The sequence below is a fragment of the Pygocentrus nattereri genome, chromosome 28 (genome assembly GCF_015220715.1).
Source record: "Pygocentrus nattereri isolate fPygNat1 chromosome 28, fPygNat1.pri, whole genome shotgun sequence".
In the NCBI taxonomy this organism is placed as follows: domain Eukaryota; kingdom Metazoa; phylum Chordata; class Actinopteri; order Characiformes; family Serrasalmidae; genus Pygocentrus; species Pygocentrus nattereri.
The window spans coordinates 15,479,112-15,490,386 of NC_051238.1; positions in this window are offsets into that span (position 1 = coordinate 15,479,112).

The following is an 11,275-nucleotide window of genomic DNA, read 5'->3' on the forward strand; positions in this document are numbered from 1 at the left end:
TACAGGCCATGGAAGACAGTTTATGGAATTTGATTATGAATTTCTCTTGGGTGAGCTTGATTGATGAGTGACATTGAAGCATTGTTTCTGCACCAGGCTAAAGATTTGTGGTTTGTGGTGAAGTGCTGGCTATGAAATGCAGGCCCAGTAAGTAAGCAGACTTACTTACTTTCAGTTACTGATTTTATGGAAATTTGCCACAATATGAATATTCAGACTTCTCCACCAACTACGGGTTTGTGCACATTTGGACATGGCTGTACCTTTAACAGTTCAGAGATGCCAGGCAGCCATTTAATAAGGACTGAAGTAGCTGTCCCACACGTACCTCCGTTCTCTGGCTTTTCCATCCAGCTATTTTATACACAATTTTTAACATTTGTGAGAAGAGGATAGAAAACCTAAAACAGACGAAATGATAGACAGAAAGACTGAGAGAAAGACATTGATAATATGAGGGAGGAGGGGAGAAAGAGAGAGATAGGGTAGCCAGTGAAAGGGGGAGTGAGTGGGAGAGTGAGAGAGGGATTCAGAGAAACGAGTGTGTTTGAAAAGCTCAGTAAACATTTCAATAAACACCCGTCCACTCAGCTGAGACAAACAACACAACTCAACAGCATGGAAGAGCCATGTAGAACACAGCAGCACAACACGAATACTGCACCTCTAACACACACTCTCTCTCCCTCTCTCTCTCATGCTTTCTGTTTGTCTATCTCTCTCTCTCTCACTGACTTTCTCACTCTCTCTTGATTTCCTTTTCTCTCTCTCTCAAAGCGCCTACTCTTTCAATTTTTCCTTCCTTTCTTGCTCTTTTCAGTCTTTCATTCCTTTTCATCTTTTCTAAACACTCATTTACACAAGTTCAGTTCAGCTGTACTCATTAATATTACAAAAACAGCAACATAACATGCCAAAGCCATTAAGAACAAATATGAACAGAAAAATATATATACGTGTATATATATATATATATATATATATATATATATATACACACAGAGAGAGAGAGAGAGAGAGAGAGAGAGAGAGAGAGATTTTGAAATCGTTTTTTGTGTCCTGGGTGACATTTTACAAAGCCAGACTTCTCAGCAACGACTTTCCAATTGGATTCACTGACATATACATTAGAAAACAGTCACTTTGGGTTATTCAGCTTTACAGAGGAATATTGTTTTTGGACACACCCCCAACCCACCCAACCGATAACATAATGAATGGAGGAGGAAACAGAGAGGCTGCTGATGCGGCCCTTCCCTCGACAGCTTCGCCACATCCTTCTTTCAGCATCCTTGTTTTGGTTATCTAACAGTCCTTTGACTGTTATTACATTGCATAAGACAGACAGACTGAGAGAGAGAAGAGAAAAAGAGGAGGGGGTCACTGTCATTAGGAAACCCTTCAGCACTATTTTGCTCTTCTGTCAGACCACCAAGTCAAGTGAGGCGCAGCATTCCAGTTTGAACTGAATTACATTACGGTTGCCAAGTATAAACCACACATGAGAGTGTAGCATACATAACACACACTTCTGTGGAATAGCATGTTGAACATCAGCTCTCTGATGATCTCACTGCATGCTGATGCAAGGCTGAATGTATATACAAGCAAGTACATAACATCACTGTCGGAACAAAACCTTATATCTCCAAAACAGTAAGCCTATAAGAGAAGCAAAAGCACTGTTTGTAAAAGAACTTGTAAAAGAAGTTAATGTAACAAGATTTATTTTGAAGTAATTTGGACCATTTCTGTTGGTCTATTTATAATGAAAATTTAACACATTATACATATAAATATATATATATATATATATATATATATATATATATATATATATATATATATATATATATATAAACAAATTTAAAACCAAAAGGGCAAATAGAATTTTCAAGTTATGTAAAAAAAAGTAAAATCAACAAAAAAATGGATATACAAGGTTTTAGCACGACATCTACAACGAGCAGCTGGGTCTGTTTTGAGTCTAAACCTGACCCAAACCACATTATCATGTTTCGGGTCTGAAACTGACCCAAGTACAATAAAATTCTCTCTGAAACTGAGCCAAACCGACCCATTATCACTCAAAATGCAGAATAAAACCCTGGCAGGACACTACTGGTTACCGTGTAGTGGTAATGCAACACAGATAAATAAGTGTATTCAACAAATAATGCTTTTAAACAGTATGTTAAACATCCATTTTCTAAGCCGCTTCTCCCTCAGGGTCACGCGGGGGGGGTGATGGAGCCTATCCCAGCGGTCATCGGGTGGAAGGCAGGATACAGTGGGTATCTTAAACATTTACAGTCTAAATAAACTTTCCATACTACACTGTTCTCATGCTGTCCGGTGCTGATATGGTGTGATGTTAGTTTTCTGCAGATGTTACGTAGAACAGACTGAACATACAAAAACTTTGGTCAAACAAATTAAATATCCTTTTGGCTGCAATAAAACTACCTTACTGAGTTGATTTGCTGTTTATGTCCCGTTTTCTCGTGAAAGTGGGCCTCTTACAGAGAAATCACATACATTTGTGAAGTGTGTCATAAAAAATCTGTGTTTACAAGCAATCACGTTTTTTCATGTGATCACATATTTTCACAGCATGTAATGTAATGTGACAGCACATTTACATGTAAAATTCATGTTAAAAAAGACTTTTTCTGTAAGGAGAAACATACAGGGTAAAATCTGTTAAAAGCGGGAGGTGGGCTGTGAGAACCCGAGGCAGTTTGAAACTGACTTAAGGGTCATTTGAAAAATGACCATGTAATTTGCATGCACATGTGCTATCTGCGATGGCCGACTGCACAGCTTTGTAAATATGAGCAGCGTAGTGCGAATGCAGGAACACCTTAAGCTTGGCAAGCAATCAGTTGAAGAATCAAGCGAATATGAAACTGCTGGATAAAGATGGGCTGAAGAAAACAACCTCAACCTCAAACAGACTCACATTTTTGTTTAGAACTTCTCTTTTTAAGCAATTCTTGTTCAAAGATTTTATAAAAAAAAAAGGCAGCTGCTTCTCAATGGGGTATCTAGTATATTTTGTTTTTGTTTGTTTTTGCTAGTTTCTGGGGTTTTAAATAGCATTAGTCTTTCATACTGTACTTACATGCCTTTTAAATGATGTTTACCGTGATTGGCCTTTTTTTAAAATGCAGTTTTAACATTATGACTGAATTTTCTTTTGTACTTTACAATTGTTTATGGGTTTCAGGGAATAATGTAAATGATTAGTGACATTATATTTTTCATTTTTTTTGTTATGTGCCATGAAAAAGTACTTGCCCTTGCCTGATTTTCTCGATTATTGCATATTTGTCATAGTGTTCTTGTTTATCTTTAAACAACACAGAACATTACACAGAGAGAAATTACTAGTTCATGTATTCAACAAGCAAAAATATCCAACATGTGCATCACATGTGAGGAAAATGTAACAAATGTACTAAATGCAATTGATTCAGGTGATTGACCACAATCGGATGATTGACTATCAGAGAGATGAATTTTTTTAAGAGGCACACTAGGCTAAAATCAGAAGAAAATCCAAAAGAGAGGAAAGTAAAAAGCTGTTGAAAATGCATCACTCTGAAAAAGGACATCACCAAACCACAATGAAAGCCATAATGTACCCATCTAGAACACTAAGAACATTCGTGAATATTCCCAGGAGTGACGAAATTTCCCCAAGGATACAGATGCAAATCATCTCAAGATATCATCAAAGAATCTAGGAGAACATCCAAGGCATTACAGGACTTTCTAGTCTCAACTGCAATATAGAAAACACTGTTCACCAAAAGAACAGTGACGTTACTGCCGCAGACTAGGCAACTTACCATTGCTGAAGGAACCATGATTTCTGTTTTTAGATAATTCTTTAACATCATTGTTGCATGGACAGATACATAATTGAATTTTATGCAGCAGGGTAATGCAAAACAGAAAAACAAATAAATAAATCTAAATGGCTAAAAAGAAGCAAAACTAAAGATTTAGAGTGGCCTTGTCAAAGTCCTAACTTGAACCCAGTGGAGAAGATTTGGCAGAGCCTCAAATGAGCAGTCTATGCTCAGAAATGTACCAGTATATCTGAATTTCTATCAACATTTCTGCAAAAAGTGAGCTCAGCTTCCTCCACAAACATGTGAAAGGCTGCTCACATTAAAGGAAATGCTGGTTGCATTTATTGCTGCTAAAGATTATAAACGTTATTGATTTTAAAAGTGGGCAGTTCCTTTTTCACACACGTGGTTCACAGGTTTTAAATCTTTGTTTTGTAATGTTTTGCTACATTATGTTATGTGACCCTGGATGATCCAGCATTAAGCAACAAGTGAAACTCAGAAAAAGAGATCACTATCAAACACTTTAAGCTGCTTCCTCACTTATAGCTGGGTGGCCTGTTCATCAAAGTGTTCTACATTTGACTCTGTGTGTTCGCTGGATTTGGCACAGTCAAATCCAGGAGACCCTATAGCCCACACAGGCAACTTTACTAACAGACTCTGTCCCTTAGCAACACCACTGTATGTGCCAGCGTGTATACTTCTGGTACTAACATACGTTATGCTGGGAGATAGTTAGAGACAGAAAGAAAGTGAGGGAGGGAGAGTGTGAGAGAGAGACATGTGTATATATATATATAAATATAGAGAGAGAGAGAGAGAGAGGGAGGGAGGGAGAGAGATGAAGATAAGATTTTGTATTTTGTAGATATAAACTAATTTAACTCTCTAAAGTTCCAATATGTGTCTCTGTGTCAATGGGACCTTCACACATATGCAAGTCACCCGTGCTGTGGTCACTGATGAACCCCTATACCATGACCGACATTGGCTTTTGATATTTTTTGCTGACAAAAGTCTGGATGGTCTCTTTTGCTTTTGGCACGGAGAACTTGATATCTGCTTTTCCCAAAAATAAGCTAAAATGTGGACTCAGTCACAGCACACATTTCCACTGTCTTTTGGACCATCTGAGATGAGTTGAAGTCCAGAGAACTTGGTGGTGTTTGGCACAAAATTGATGTATGGCTTTCTCCTTTTGTAATAGAGTTTCAAGTTGTATTTCTTGATGCAGCGGCAGACATGCCCCACCTTTCCAGCAAATGGGGTTTCTGGAAAGCTACACAATGCACACTTCAAGTACATTGAAAATAAGCACCATTCTTATTTAGATAAAATATTTACACCAAAGCCTTTAAACTAGCCAAATATATTGCTCCAAACAATGAAGACCCACCAGGCATTTCATTTTCTTTTAATTGTTTTAAGTTGCTGTCCTCAGTTGACTAATGTTTCTGAGACTGCTTATATAGACAGTAAAGTTTATTCAAAAATGGGTGAAATGGTTTACTGCTGTGCAGCACCTTACTGCCCAATGTTTAGTACCATCCAGTGACATTTGGAAACCTGCTCATCAACAACAGCCTTCCTACGTCCTAATCAATTTACTTTAAATCTGCTGAACTAATCCATCTGATTTATATTATCTACAGACACTATTAGCTAGCTAGCTTAAATGAGCGCCTCTTGGTATATTTAGCAAGGGCGAGCATGATGGTTATGCCAGGCTGTTAAATTCAGTAAAAACCATCTACATGGAATAGGCTTACTGTATGAACTGTATGATTTAGTGTCCATAGTCACTGTATCTAGCTATAGCTGTAGAGCTGTATCCACTATAAATAAATGCAACTATTCTATCCCACTTAAATGTTGAGGCATAATGAATAACGGACATAATATGTACTTGCATGATTGTGAGTCTCTGCAATAGGAGAAGAGAAAGACTTACTGTTTAAACTCCAAGGGGAAAAATGAACAAATCATGGGGGCTCCCTTTGGCTTTCCCTTGAAAAGTCACCTATTTAGGTCAGCCCTACTTATAATGAATAAAAGTACAAATCAACATAACATCATCATTACAGAGTACACCCACCACAGTCCACCGACCAGCAAATCCCTTTACATTGTGCATCAGCTCGTCATGCACATGTGCAACCATCCTGTAAGCAGCACTCTTAGCATACCTGGTGTCTCATTCTATAAGACAAGACTGTTTCCTTAGCACAACCCTATACTTCACTTCTACAAAAAATCGTTTTAGAAAGCTCCTCACTGAACCCAGTAAAACATCTGTTTTCTTTGACATCTAGGAATAAATCTGAGAGTATAATTCATCCTTTATAGGGAAAATTTTCTGAACTTCTGTCAGCACAGGCCAGTTAATGAGGGTTCTACACTGTGCTTCATAAAACTGAGGAAGCCTGGCACTGATGGTTATCTCTACTGCATTAGGGACAGGAACCTGTAAAAAACATACCTGCTTAAGCCTGAGTGACCAACAGCCTTTACAGCTGACCATCTGCTCAGTGTCACACACTCTGTCCTTACTCAAGGCCATTGAGTCCCTCCATTCTTTTTCACAATGCCCATCTGAAAGTGCAGTGCTCAACCAGCATGAAATTCACATTGGCTTTTGACCTGCAGTACTGACCACTAAGTCACCTGCCCATCCACTGCATGTACTGTACCATTGAAAAGTCTGAAAAAAACTACATTGAATAATATAAAACAGGTTTTGTTGCAAACAAATGTACTTATTTATATTATTATCATTTTTTGGAGGGCATGACCAATTCTACCTGTTAGCTGGGATTCTACCTAGCATGCACACATACATATATTAGACAGCTCAACAGCCACAAAGGCCATCCTACCCATCCAAAGAGAGCAAGGCCAATTATTCACCCTTGGACTTGTGGCCATGGATGGCTGTGGATCGAACTCACAATCTCATGAAGACTTGGCCAACACTTAGACTGTAGCATCACTATGGATCCTTTGTTGTAGATGAATGTATAAAATGATTCTGATTTGATGCCAGTACTTTACAACTTTCTACCTTTCAAATAATTTGTAAGACACTGCAAAGACATAAGAAATTTCACATTTGTCCAGAATAATCAACAGAGCTGTAGCTGACTGCATAATGACCAAGAAAGCTGTATACATTCCTAAGGTGCTAAAAAAGGTTCTGTGGAGCAGAGCTACAGCAAAACCACATTTACCCTCCTACTGCAGGCCTCCTCATGGGCATTCCGCCAATGGAATATAAGTTGATTTGGATATTTTTAATTAATATAATAAAAAAAATGTGTTCTCTCTGCGACTCTGTTGTCAGATGAACTAGGACACTGTTGGCTCTCTGTGTGTAATGTTGTGTTGAGCTGCTGGCTAGCAATGATGGGTGAAAAGGGGAGGGGTGCAAAAACAATTCGCATATCTCCACAAAACGGTCATGCTGAGATAAAACAGAGAGCACAACTGCAGCTTTCTTCACATCAAAACTTTGTGTACACATTAAAAAGGCCTTTAAATACATTTTTAGTAAAACAATGTCAATGCCCACCTACAAAGATCAAATCTGCCTAAGCCTTTTGGAAATCATGCAATCACACATTGTCATCACAATGTATTCCATAAATCTTATTAAAGAAAAAAAAATGCCTAGTTTAAATGACGCATTGCCAAAACAGATAAAAATGGCATTTTTTGGTTATTGTGAAAATCATTTCAGAAGTTATCATTAATAATTAAGCTATAATAAACTTAAGTAGACATTAAATAGGCATCTATATTGATTTTACTGCAATCATATTGCTTTAGCCAAAAATCCTTTGGAAACAAATAATTTTAAGACTGTATCACCAGGAATTATGTAATAATAAATGTATCCAGAAAGGCTCTTTTGAAAATTGGTGATCAGATCTCAAGGTAGATCATGACGGGAAAAAATATAAATAGATTCTTACATTATTTTATGTATCATTTAAAACACTTAAAATGTTTTAAAATAGATTCTGGTGCCTAATCTACACTGTATGAATGAACACGGAACAAAATAATTATTATTATTATTATGACAAAGGATTCCAAACCTTTGAACAGTATATGTTCAATCTAACATGACCTACACCTACACTGTAATTCTTCTTCTTTCCTCTTCGCTTCTCCTCCTCCCCTCATCTCCCCGGAGTGCCGTTTCCCAGTCCGGCTCATAAACAGTGCTGTAAACAAGAGGAGAGCTCATAAACACCGCAGAGTGCAGATTATCAGCCCAAACACAGAGGAAAAGTAGGAGGCCATCAAAGCGCAGGAGAGAGGGGCACTTCAGAGCGGCCTGTCGTCTTTTTAAAGAGGTGGAATAAATACACACATACACTCAGACGGAACAGCATGGCTCGTATGTCTGGAGCATTCCTGTGGAGAGCAGAGAGATAAGGCTGTAATGAGTGAGCAGTGGCCCAGCAGGGTGCTCTTCTCGTGGGGCAGCTGAAGGAGGGCCACTCCAGCCTGTCTGGATCCCGAGAGCTGCGGTCAGGAGGAGATAAGAGACCGACAGCCGAGTGGACAGGCCTCTTCACCACAGACAGACCACCACACTACAACACCCCCACCAACCACACACAATTATCACAGAGACATGAGAGAGAGGCACACACACAGCCAGAAAGATAGACAGAAATTGGCAGAAATACATTGATGTTCAAGTCAAAAGAAGAACAAAATCATACTAGGTCTGTACAGGTTTTTGTAAACAATGTAACCATTCAATTGATTGAAATGTTATTCAATTAAAATTTTAATTAATTTTAAGTTCTCCCATCATTCCCCAGTCCATATAGAGAAACTAAGTTGCAAAAACAGCCCCGTTAAGAACACTAACACATTTACAAGAGGAGAAACTTCAGGGCCATCTAGGCCTTCAAAGATGTCCTAATAAAAATATATGATGGAATATTTAGTTTATAGATTCATTACACTTGTTGTATTTAAAACTCTGTAAGTATTACAGTAATACACTTACATCGTTTCATCAGGTTTTGGTTGAAAGCAAAAGGGTTAAATTCTTGAAAGGCCCAATGGAAAAATGTCCGATCAGGATTTTTTCCCCATGGTATCTAAGTAGATGCAGTAGAATCAGTGCATCCACTATATCACCCCTAACACATGTCACTTGATACATATCACTTATACATCACCAGTATTAAGATGTACACCTTCTACCTCATAATCATGCTGCTGTGGTTCAGGCTGCTGTTATTTGCACCTTTTATTTGCACCTTCTATTTATTGTTTATGTTACTTTTGGGAGTTAACTGGGACCATGAGTACAATGTTTCGTTCCACCTCATGTACCACATGTGATGTGAATGACAATAAAGCCTTATCTATCTATCTATCTATCTATCTATCTATCTATATATATATAATGTACTCATATGTATTCTCTCATCTGCCTTCACACACATATGAAATTCTATGATGCTCTCCTATTCAGAAGGCCTTTAGGAGCTGAACTACTGTTTACTATTAGAATCCCACAGAGCAAGAAATTCCCATTAATGTAAAGGTCTTTTTTCGTTGTTTTGACAGAGATTTGACATCTATGGCCCAAACTGGACCTAGCTCTAACAACCATGGTTTACCACCATCATTTATATATCCACCTATTCATTCCTACAGCACTGTAGCTCCACCCATTCATGTTGAAGTTATAAAGAGTGTTTCAGGCTTTTGAATTAGGCACAATTACTTTAATATTAACGTAAATCAGTGTAACCAGACATTTCAGTTATTTAGGGGCATTTGTGGTCCATTCATCATTAAATTTACCAACATTGTAAAGGACAATGGATACTTTCAAATTATGTCAAAAACTGAAAGGGGTAAGGGCCCTTTAACAAGACCCATAAAGGGCTTTATTTTTTCAAGTTTAACAAAACATTTGAATACTTTTAAAATACCCTAGATTTGATATATGTTTCATCATAGGCCTAAACCCTGTATTATAATTCAGATTATATTATTCTAAAACCCAAATTAGTCTATCTTCTATCCAGGCAATGAACTCAATAAAGCAGATGTTTTCCAGTAAATTCTCATAAAATAGCCTAACCAATGCAACTGATGTAACCAGCTGTAACAGATTTCTTTTTGTGGTAGCTTCCTTTTGACATTGTTTGACATTACCTTAAATTCAGCATTTGAATCTTCTACTACACAGATAAAAATGGGTGCACAGTGACATCTAAAGGCTGGGTTAGGGTACTGCTATGTCACCTATAATAATAAAAAAAAAATCTGTAAATAAAAACACAAATATTCCACCCAGAATGTAGATATTTAACAGAATGTATATATTTACCAATATCTAACAGGCGTAAGAATGCATTGTAGTGTGCTGCCATAGTTCAATTGGTAAAAGTAAATAACCAGCTTAACAACAGAAGGGTGATGAAACATGCCAGCAAATTTCATCTGACCACTCTCATTTTGGACATCACCTCTTCCAGCCAGTCCTCTCTGACAGGAGATTCAGAGCCATCAAAACCAGCACAGCCAGACATACTAACAGCTTTTTCCCCTAAGCTGAAGTGTTCATTAATGACAGTGGATGCCTCACACTTTAAGAAAACTGAACCTAACAAACTCCCTACTGTATTGCAGTATAACTTATTCAGTAGCATAAGGCTTATTTGCAGAACTGTACAAATGCTAATGTTTATATGATTTTGCAAAATTCTGTATATAATAGTTACATGTTACCCTACATGTGGAAGGATTGTTAGACCTACAAAAAAGTATTTACAAAAGACCTAAAAAGTATTTAGACACCCATCCAAATCATTGAATTCAGGTGTTCCAATCACTTTCATGGCCACAGGTGTATAAAACCAAGCACCTAGGCCTGCAGACTGCTTCTACAAACATTTGTTAAAGAATGGATAGATGGATGGATGGAAGTTCAAATTCAATACTTTTGGCAATACAGTGTATGTATAGGTATTCACATAACTCTTTAGCACCGTTCACATTGGCCCTGTTTACTGTATTGTTATTTAGAGAAATATTTGTTACTAGTTCGTGAGCTTGTCTGGTTTGTTCAGTATGTTACATGTCACACGCGTGTGCCTACCAAGAAAAATTCCTTGTATGTGCAACATACTTGGCAAAATAAAGTGATTCTGAATCTGATTATCCAGGTCTGCAGGTCTGGTGTCCACAGTTTGGTGATTTTCCTGCTTAACACATTATGAAGTGGCAGTTCTCCTCACTACAAATTCTCTGCTGAACATTCTCTGCCTCTACTATGCTGGACCAGATCTGCCAAAATGGAAAATAAATAAAATTAAAAATAAATGACTCAGCACAAAGCACAATGATGGCAAATCTAAAAATACATACATAAA